Source organism: Calidris pugnax, unplaced genomic scaffold (genome assembly GCF_001431845.1).
Source record: "Calidris pugnax isolate Ruff unplaced genomic scaffold, ASM143184v1 scaffold29, whole genome shotgun sequence".
NCBI lineage: Eukaryota > Metazoa > Chordata > Aves > Charadriiformes > Scolopacidae > Calidris > Calidris pugnax.
The window spans coordinates 2,341,077-2,350,589 of NW_015090768.1; positions in this window are offsets into that span (position 1 = coordinate 2,341,077).

A 9,513-nucleotide genomic window follows, 5' to 3' on the forward strand; every position below is an offset into this window, starting at 1 on the left:
CGGGCCGGCCCTGTGTGGGGAGCCCGGGCCCGGTAGCGCCCGCCGCGGGAGCTGTGAGGGTGTCCGTCCCCCCCGTCCCTCAGCCATCGGCGAGCAGCTGTCGGGCCTCGCTGGCCACGTTTGGGCAACAACGCTGCTGGGCAAAGGTGAGTTTTGAGGGAAGATGTGGGGGAAATTGCCCGGGAATAAAGCAGAAAGAGTGTTTTATCGTTGCGTCCGTAGGGGCAGAGTGGGAGAGGAAGCGGCTCATGGTGTGTTGGGGACCTGTCTGTGGAGACATCGCCCTCAGCACCCAGAGGCATGGAGCACGGGACACCCCGGCACCACCATGGCAGAGGCACCACACATCCCCTGGGAGGAACACCATGGTACATCCATGGAAAGGCACCGCCGTGGCACAGGCACCACACATCCCCTGGTAGGAACACCATGGTGCATCCATGGAAAGGACCACCATGGCAGAGGCACCACACATCCCCTGAACACCATGGTCCATCCATGGAAAGGCACCACCATGGCAGAGGCACCACACATCACCTGGGAGGAACACCATGGTACATCCATGGAAAGGCACCACCATGGCAGAGGCACCACACATCCCCTGGGAGGAACACCATGGTACATCCATGGAAAGGCACCGCCGTGGCACAGGCACCACACATCCCCTGGTAGGAACACCATGGTACATCCATGGAAAGTTATAGCCATGGCAGAGGCACCACACATCCCCTGAACACCATGGTACATCCATGGAAAGGACCACCATGGCAGAGGCACCACACATCACCTGGGAGGAACACCATGGTACATCCATGGAAAGGCACCACCATGGCAGAGGCACCACACATCCCCTCGTAGGAACACCATGGTGCATCCATGGAAAGGCACAACCATGGCAGAGGCACCACACATCCCCTGGGAGGAACACCATGGTACATCCATGGAAAGGCACCACCATGGCAGAGGCACCACACATCCCCTGGGAGGAACACCATGGTACATCCATGGAAAGGCACCACCATGGCAGAGGCACCACACATCCTCTGAACACCATGGTACATCCATGGAAAGGCACCGCCGTGGCAGAGGCACCACACATCCCCTGGGAGGAACACCATGGTACATCCATGGAAAGGCACCACCATGGCAGAGGCACCACACATCCCCTGGGAGGAACACCATGGTACATCCATGGAAAGGCACCACCATGGCAGAGGCACCACACATCCTCTGAACACCATGGTACATCCATGGAAAGGCACCGCCGTGGCAGAGGCACCACACATCCCCTGGGAGGAACACTATGGTACATCCATGGAAAGGCACCACCATGGCAGAGGCACCACACATCCCCTGGGAGGAACACCATGGTACATCCATGGAAAGGCACCGCCGTGGCATAGGCACCACACATCCCCTGGTAGGAACACCATGGTACATCCATGGAAAGTTATAGCCATGGCAGAGGCACCACACATCCCCTGAACACTATGGTACATCCATGGAAAGGCCCCGCCGTGGCACAGGCACCACACATCCCCTGAACACTATGGTACATCCATGGAAAGGCCCCGCCGTGGCACAGGCACCACACATCCCCTGAACACTATGGTACATCCATGGAAAGGCCCCGCCGTGGCACAGGCACCACACATCCCCTGGTAGGAACACCATAGTGCATCCATGGAAAGACACCACCATAGCAGAGGCACCACACATCCCCTGGTAGGAACACCATAGTACATCCATGGAAAGACACCACCATGGCAGAGGCACCACACATCCCCTGGTAGGAACACCATAGTACATCCATGGAAAGACACCACCATGGCAGAGGCACCACACATCCCCCGAGAGGTACCCACCACTGTGCACCCATGGAAAGCCACCCCAGCACAGCCTGGCCAGGCTGGCAAACAAGCAGCCTCTTACCTTAAAGCTAACAACATCAAAAGGTCTCATATCTGTGTGCTAAAGTCGCTGGCTGGTCACACCACCCCCAAGCCCCCATGATGCAGGAGATAAGGATAACTCATTTGCCATGGTTTCGTTACAGTAGGAACTTCTGTTTGATCCTACCAGCGATGCAAGTTCTTTGGGTGTTTGATGTCTTTATCAAAGGCCAAGCTTCTGGAGTGAAGATGTGAAGAACTTGGTTCACATTTTAAAAGAGGAAGTTTCTAGTCTTCACGGTTCAGGAGCAGCACTGAAAAGGCTTAAAGAACCCGCTCCAACTCTTCAAACCTCAGAATCCAGAATATAAAACCCAAATGCATTCATTATAAAACCTTTTGAATTAAAGAGTTAAACTCGCTATTTGTGGATGACACACAGGCCCTTGGTTTTTTCCGGGGATGAATGACCACAGCTTCTGAAAAGTGAACAGAAGGCTGCTGTGTTGCAGCCCTTCCTCAAGCACCATCCCATAGCCCAGTGTCCCACAGCCCCACAGCACAGGCCATACCAGATCTTGATAAACCGGTCTTTATGCAGCGCAGAGTAAAAGAACAATATTGAATGGAAGTTCTTGTACCACATCATCATAAAGAGGAGAAGAGGTTGGCTGTACAGCTCTTCAGTTACGTTGTGGTAAAGCGAAGAGTGAAGAACTGCTGGATTGCTCTAATACACAGAAGTTGCTTTTTAGCGTAAACAAAATATTGAACTCATTATCAACAAAAGTTTAATTCTCCCCTCCCCCCAAAATAAGGGCAAATTTATTTCTGTGTGATGTAAAAAAGAAGTGTCAGACTGCTAACAGTCGTAATTCAAATGATGCTATGGGGTATATGCTGTATTTCCTTCATTATTTCATGTTGCAAACAAGGCTATAGGAGAAAGGCAACTTCCATGAATGGTGGAAGCACACGATGCTGTACTGCCAGAAAAAGCAACTGGAAAGCATTTCTCTGGAGTGTTTTGCACCATTATAACTTACCGCCTCATCCAGAGGTGATATTGACAGAGAAAATGTCAATAAAATACCACTATTAGACAGTTAGGAGCCTATCAAGTCTGAAGTCCCCAAAAAGGAAGGTTTGCACCGCTATATGGGACAACTCTTCCCAATGTGGTGGTTGGATGTGGAACTGAGGATGCTTATGTTTGGTCAGAGGAGCAGGACTGTGTTGTCTCGCGCAAAAACAAGTGATCAGAGGCTGGGACAACAGGGACTCCAGCTGAGTTTTGGCAGAAACGGGAGCCACCACCTTGCAGAGCATCCAGCTGGGCTCTTGCCTCCGTGACCACCTCTGGTTCCTGCAGAAGAAGGCCACATGGTGCCATCCCAGCTCTCCAGTGGCCTGTGTGGCAGGAGCCCTGCTCGAGAGGCAGGCCCTGGTCGGGGTGGCCCCAAGTGCTGGGGTGGCTTCTGGCCACATGCACTGCCCAGCATAGATGGACACGTACCAATCCACACCAGTACTTCCCTGCCCTAAGCCTCACCCCTAAGTAGGGAACACCTTCATTTTTGTCACGTGAAGGATGTGCTTTTGGGACAGAATGAAGCATGCAGGTCCTGATTGCCTCCAAAAGAGGAGCTAGACCAGGACGAGCTCTAGTCTGGCCTTCTGTACTTCATAGGACTTTACATTCCACCAGTTTCCTCCTGCTCGGTGTTGTGTACTTGACTGGCTCTTATCTCCCGAAGTCACCCAGCCTGGGTCACAAGATAGTTGACGGAGAAGTCAACCACTCAACAGCCTGCTCCTCTGGTTGCTCAGTGACAACAACAAAACACGCACTTGACACTCTGATTTGAACTTGTTCAGCTCTCAAACAGTGGTTCTTATGCCCTCCCCTGCTAACCCCAAAACTTACAACGTTTTTACAGGCTCATCAAGTCACTGCTTAATCCACTTTTTGATAGGCCAGGTGGATCAAACTCTTCAAATTCATTATCCGTGGCATTTTCTTCCCGCTTCAAACGTTTTTACAATTTGTTTTCTAGGCCCTTCAAAAGAGGCCAAGACCTTTTACAACATTTGGGCTGCATTTGTAGCATTTCCATAGCATGCAGGAGCAGTGAGTAAGAAGCAAGATGACTTCTCCCCCCTCCAGCCCATGTGCTGCCCTGGTCGGAGAGTCACGTAAGAAACCTGATGTGGAGGAGGGTGAAACTTACAGCGAGGTGGGGGTTCAGCCACCCTTCCCTAGATTCTGGCTTTAATCTCTGCGGTTTAGGTTCAGGCAAGTCCTCGATTGTTGGGTACGGAGAGTTGTTTCTTCACTGCAAGCACTGAACATACATAAGTTATGGCAGGACACAAAATTCTCAAAACGGCTAAAAGAAACCCTTATCTTCTAGACTACAAGGCCGGGAAAATTGAGATCTTGCTCTTAGTCCCCCCCCCAGCCTCCAGGCAGCACATCCTATCTTTTAACTCCCTGGCAACAAGAAATATCAGTAATCCTGATTCAGTCGACAATTCACCAACGCTGACGAAGTTCCAAAGCCTAATAGGCAGCAGTGCTTCACCCCGATGGGAGGAGGACCCGGTCATTACCGCCGCTTACAGCAGCAGGCTCAAACCATCCTCCTCTCTTCGCTGCTCTCTGACGTCCTGTTGGAAACTTGCATGCTGATAGCAGAGGCTGAGAAAGGGAGGATGAAATTAAGAAACTCCTCGGAGCTCACGCTGCGATGGTATCGCAGGCTGCGTTATTCTTATCTCCCTCCGCTGAGGCTGCCAAGTCGACTCCAAGGAGTTGTCCCTGGCATTCAGATATTCCACCGACCCCGAGCGCTCGTGCTCCGCGCCAGAGCTGAGTACTGAGAGTTGCAAAGCTTCCTGTTCTCACACTGCTGGGCTAATATTTACCAAATACCATTCACGAGCACAAATTTTTCGTTTTCAAGAAGCTCTAAACCTCCTAAAGGTTCTCATAAACCTGGCTGATAACCCTGCCAGCCCTGCGGACTTACACTGACCAATGCTGTACCATCGATGCCATTCTCCTTCCCCACAGCCTCTATTTAACTCTCAAACACACAGTAGTCAGGCAAATCCTGAAGATTCCCACTCGTGGCACCTCAGGTCATCTCTTCACAGCTAAACCTCCCCATTCCACCAAGCTGGGGAGGGGTCTGGAGAACAAGTCCTATGAGGAGAGGCTGAGGGAACTGGGCATGTTTAGTTTGGAGAAGAGGAGGCTGAGGGGAGACCTCATTGCCCTCTACAACTACCTGAAAGGAGGTTGTAGAGAGGCAGGGGTTGGCTTCTTCTCCCAAAGGAATAATGACAGGAGCAGAGGTAATGGTCTGAAGCTGCAGCAAGGGAGATTCAGATTAGATATTAGGAAGAATTACTTTACTGAAAGAGTGGTCAGGCACTGGAACAGCCTGCCCAGGGAGGTGGTGGAGTCACCATCCCTGGAGGGATTTAAGAAACGTGTAGGCATGGCTCTTCAGGGCATGCTCTAGTGCCCAAGATTATTGGTTTGTGGTGGGGTGTAGTGTGTGGGGTTGTGGGTGTGAGGTTTAGTTGGTGGGGGGGTTTTGGGGGGGGTTTTTTGGGTTTGGTTGTTTTTTTTTTTAATGTGGTTGGACTTGATGATCTCGGAGGTCCCTTCCATCCACTAAGATTCTGTGAGTCCTGGGAGAGTCCCCAGGGAAGCTGCCAAAGGCCACCTCCAAGTTGGAGTAGATAATCTTAAAGGTCCCTTCCAACCTGGACAATTACGATTCTGTGATTCTAAGAAGTAAACATCATTAATAAACGTGTCGCCAATCATTGAAGTGTACATTTCTTTGCTTTCACTACTGTAAAAAAAACAGAGCAATGTATATGTAAAAGGGGATGAGGAAAAAGTCCCTCTCACCAAAATAGGACACTGTTGCATCCTTTTTTTTCCTGAGGAGACCGAGAGAAAAAAATAACCTGGCAGATGTTAGTCATTTTGCTTAATGCACTCAGATACTGTGGCGATAAATGTGGTAGGAGAGCTTGTACAGAGTAGAATAAATGGCTTCAGCGAGGTACTGTCAAAACAGTAAAAAGAAGATATGTTTCCTATTAAAATAGAGAGGGAGTAAAAGCAAATGTGTTTTGAATGAGGACGGCTGATATTAGCGATGCTAAAAATAAGGGGAAGCGAAGGGGAACACAGCCCTTACTCCACTGCCAAGAGAAAAGGGAAAATTTTGCTGTCTCTAAGGTGAAATTGCATCCCTCCCCAGTCTCTTCTTTTCTGGATAGCTGGTTGGTGTGGCACCGTGAAGGACATCCTTGGCAGAAATATCTCCTGGTTCCTGAGGTTCCTACGCCCCCCACCGCTCCCCCAGCCAGCAGCGACGCCCCAGAATTTCCACTGAGAAGAAGGTATTTTGTGCAATCTTCTGGGTTTGTTCTTGGTTTGTTCTCCCCCCCCATCCAAAATGTCTCTCTTCAGAGAGGATCAGGAGGAGGTTTCCTGGTACGGCCAGTACCTCCCCCCACAATTGTCTTCTTTCCTCTGTGCCCTCAGTTCAAATGGCTTTGTCATCTCCTCTCCTCTCCCATAAAGGCCTGGGTACCAGACTTGTCATCTCCTCTCCCATAAAGGCCTGGGTACCAGAAAAAGGAATTCAGATGAAAATTGATGGGAGGCTGCAGACTGTTAGGAGATTAATAGGACAGTATGGAAATGGGGGAAGGAAACTAATACCCTCAATACTGTAAGAGATCAATGAATTAATTAATTGGGCAGAATGAATGAATGTTTGTGCTCCTACCTCTGTCCTTTGCTGCAGCTGAAATAGCTGAAGAAGCTCATGTGTATCAAATGCAGGGGAGTTAAATGGGGTATAACAGATGCTGTCTGTGCTGCCCTGGTCAGGCAATGAAATTGACACCAGAAATAGGATAATTGTCGCTTTTCCTTTCCCGAGCTGAGCGAAGAGGGACAAGGTGCAGGGCAGGAGCTCCATCCCTGCTTAGCTTCCTTGCAGTATTATTAGAAACCTGTTTGTGAGAAAGGCACGAAACAGCTCTCTGTGCTGAGAAGGATGGGCTTCCGAGCCCTTCAAAAGTTGATTTGGGAGGCTGGTAATAAGTCTTTTCTCTCTCACTGTGATCGATTCCCAAAGCGTGCATGTAAACAGATAAATATAGCAATCCAGGCAGACCAGCTTCCCTACAAAAGATCATCTGGCTTTCCCTGTGAAAAGGGCAGCAGCATACTAAACCACTGAGGCTCCTTTTATTGATTTTATAATCTCCTAAAACGCAGTGTAGTTTTTTTAAACACAGCCTACTTGTCCGCAGCCCTAAAGCAAAGCTGAGGACGGGAGGGAACCCCCGGAATTTCTCATTGACAAAGCAGCGTGTGGGTGCAGCTTCCAGGGTGTCAGGAGATGGGAAGTTGGACTAGATGATCTCTATGGTCCCTTCCAACTCTAAAATTCAGTGAAATTCAGTGAAATTCAGTGTGGAGAAGATGGCACAAAAGGTTTTGTCATAGTCCAAAGCCAATGAGGATAATTCCATGGACCATTTCTCCTTCTGAAGTGAGTTTGAAAAGCAGAATGTTTTGGTTAAAGACGACAGCCTTTCAGTGCAGAAGTGACACTACAGCACTTCCCGGGATGGGAGGCTGAGAGGGCTCAGACTCCCCTTTTCCCTATAGACTGGGCTCTAGGCTGGGAATCAGGAGAATTCTTAGCCCTGGGCTATGTCCTGCGAAACAGAGGTAACAGCAGACAAAAATATCAGCAGGAAGGTGGATTATTTTGTGCCATTTTGGAAAAGCTGGGTGTTCCCATTGATGCAGTTCAGGGTTCTACACCTTTCACACCAGCCCCAAAAGGGACCCCCTCAACCCCTGCCCCCAAGGGGTGGGTTTTTAGCTGGGAGGACAAGACGAGACTGGTTCCTTCAGGCAAAATATTGAGAAAGGAAGAAGCTTCTGTCCCTCAGCTAGTGGGCTGCAGCTTCTCCCCAGCCTTCTTCCTTGTGTACTGATCATGCTCCTCACTCCTCTTCCTCCCCCTCAGCCGCCCAGTATGAATTGACAAGGCTGTCAGACCCGGAGCTGATTCATATGACCGAGCCTTTTATCAACCTCTACGTCCCCGAGAGGGTTCAAAGTGACAAGTGGTGGTCGGGGTCACAGCTGCCACCTGCAGAGAAACCTGCTGGTGAGTAATCCCAGCCCTCGTGGTGAGGACTCGCCGCCTGGCAGCCGAAAACCCAAGCGTCGATGCATCCAGCCCAGTTTATAAACCTGTGGGAGGGAGGGGTGGTCTGTTGGTTAGATGTTGATGAAATTCTGTAGGAAAAAATAGCCACTAACAATATTTTTCAGCTCATGTCTTGCATAACAGCTCAGGCTGGAAGGTCCTTGCATTTTATGAAGGAACCAGCTGAAGTTCCCTTTAATAAACCGATCTGATCACAAGTCATACATGTGACAGACGCAAGAAATTAAGTGCTGACATTAAAGCATTCTTCATCTGTTGGGAAATGTTTGATTTCATAAGGTGTCTGTAATCCAGCCACTAAATTTAATTAAAAATTAACATTTTACAGGGAACAGGAAAACAGGTTTACTTTGAAATGAATATTAAAGGCTCAACACCAGTACGAAACACAGGTTTAAGATCATTTATCCTCAAGAGGTAGTTACAACTACTAATTTCAATGAAGTTTCAACCCATTATCTCCATGGGCCTTTCTCTTCCCATTTTCCATAGAGGAAAATAATTATTTTGGAAATTAACATCTTAAACTTGTTCATCTACCAAAACCCAACCAGACACAGCCCGGGGCAGCCCAGCCTGTCTAGCCCTGCTTTGAGCAGGGGGTTGGACAAGAAGATCTCCAGAGGTCTCTTCCCACCCCCGCTATTCCATGACTCCATTCACCCTGTGGTTCTTCTGGCAGGATGTTTGCAAATCAGCAACCCAAACTGGATATACGTTTATCCAATTAATCTATTCTGCACACCATTTCCTTACGGCTGCTTAGGAGAAATCATTTTAAGTGATTTTTAAAAAGCCCCAGCTATTGCATTTTATGAGATTTAATGCCTGTTTTATTCTAACATGGACCTCACTGCCTCACCATTCCTCCAGGCAGAGTTCCAAGCCTCCATCCCAAGGTTCTGGGGGCAGTGATGCTCTGGCTGGAGCAGGTCCCATGACAGTAACTGGGGGAGACACATCCCAGTAACTGCTGGACAGGTCCACAGTGATGAGACAAGCCTGACGTGAAACCAGTCCACAGACTGGGACCAGGCTGAGAGAGTTGGAGTTCTTCAGCCTGGAGAAGAGAAGGCTCCGGGGAGACCTTCCAGCCCCTTCCAGTCCCTAAAGAAGGGGGGCTTCCAGGAAAGCTGGGGAGGGACTCTGGATGAGGGAGGGGAGCCCTAGGAGGAGGGGGAAGGGTTGGACCCTGCAAGAGGGGAGATGGAGCTGAGCTGTGGGGAAGAACTTGTTTGGTGGGAGGGTGGTGAGAGCCTGGCCCAGAGAGCTTGGCCAGAGAAGCGGTGGCTGCCCCATCCCTGGAGGGGTTCAAGGGCAGGTTGGAGGGGGCT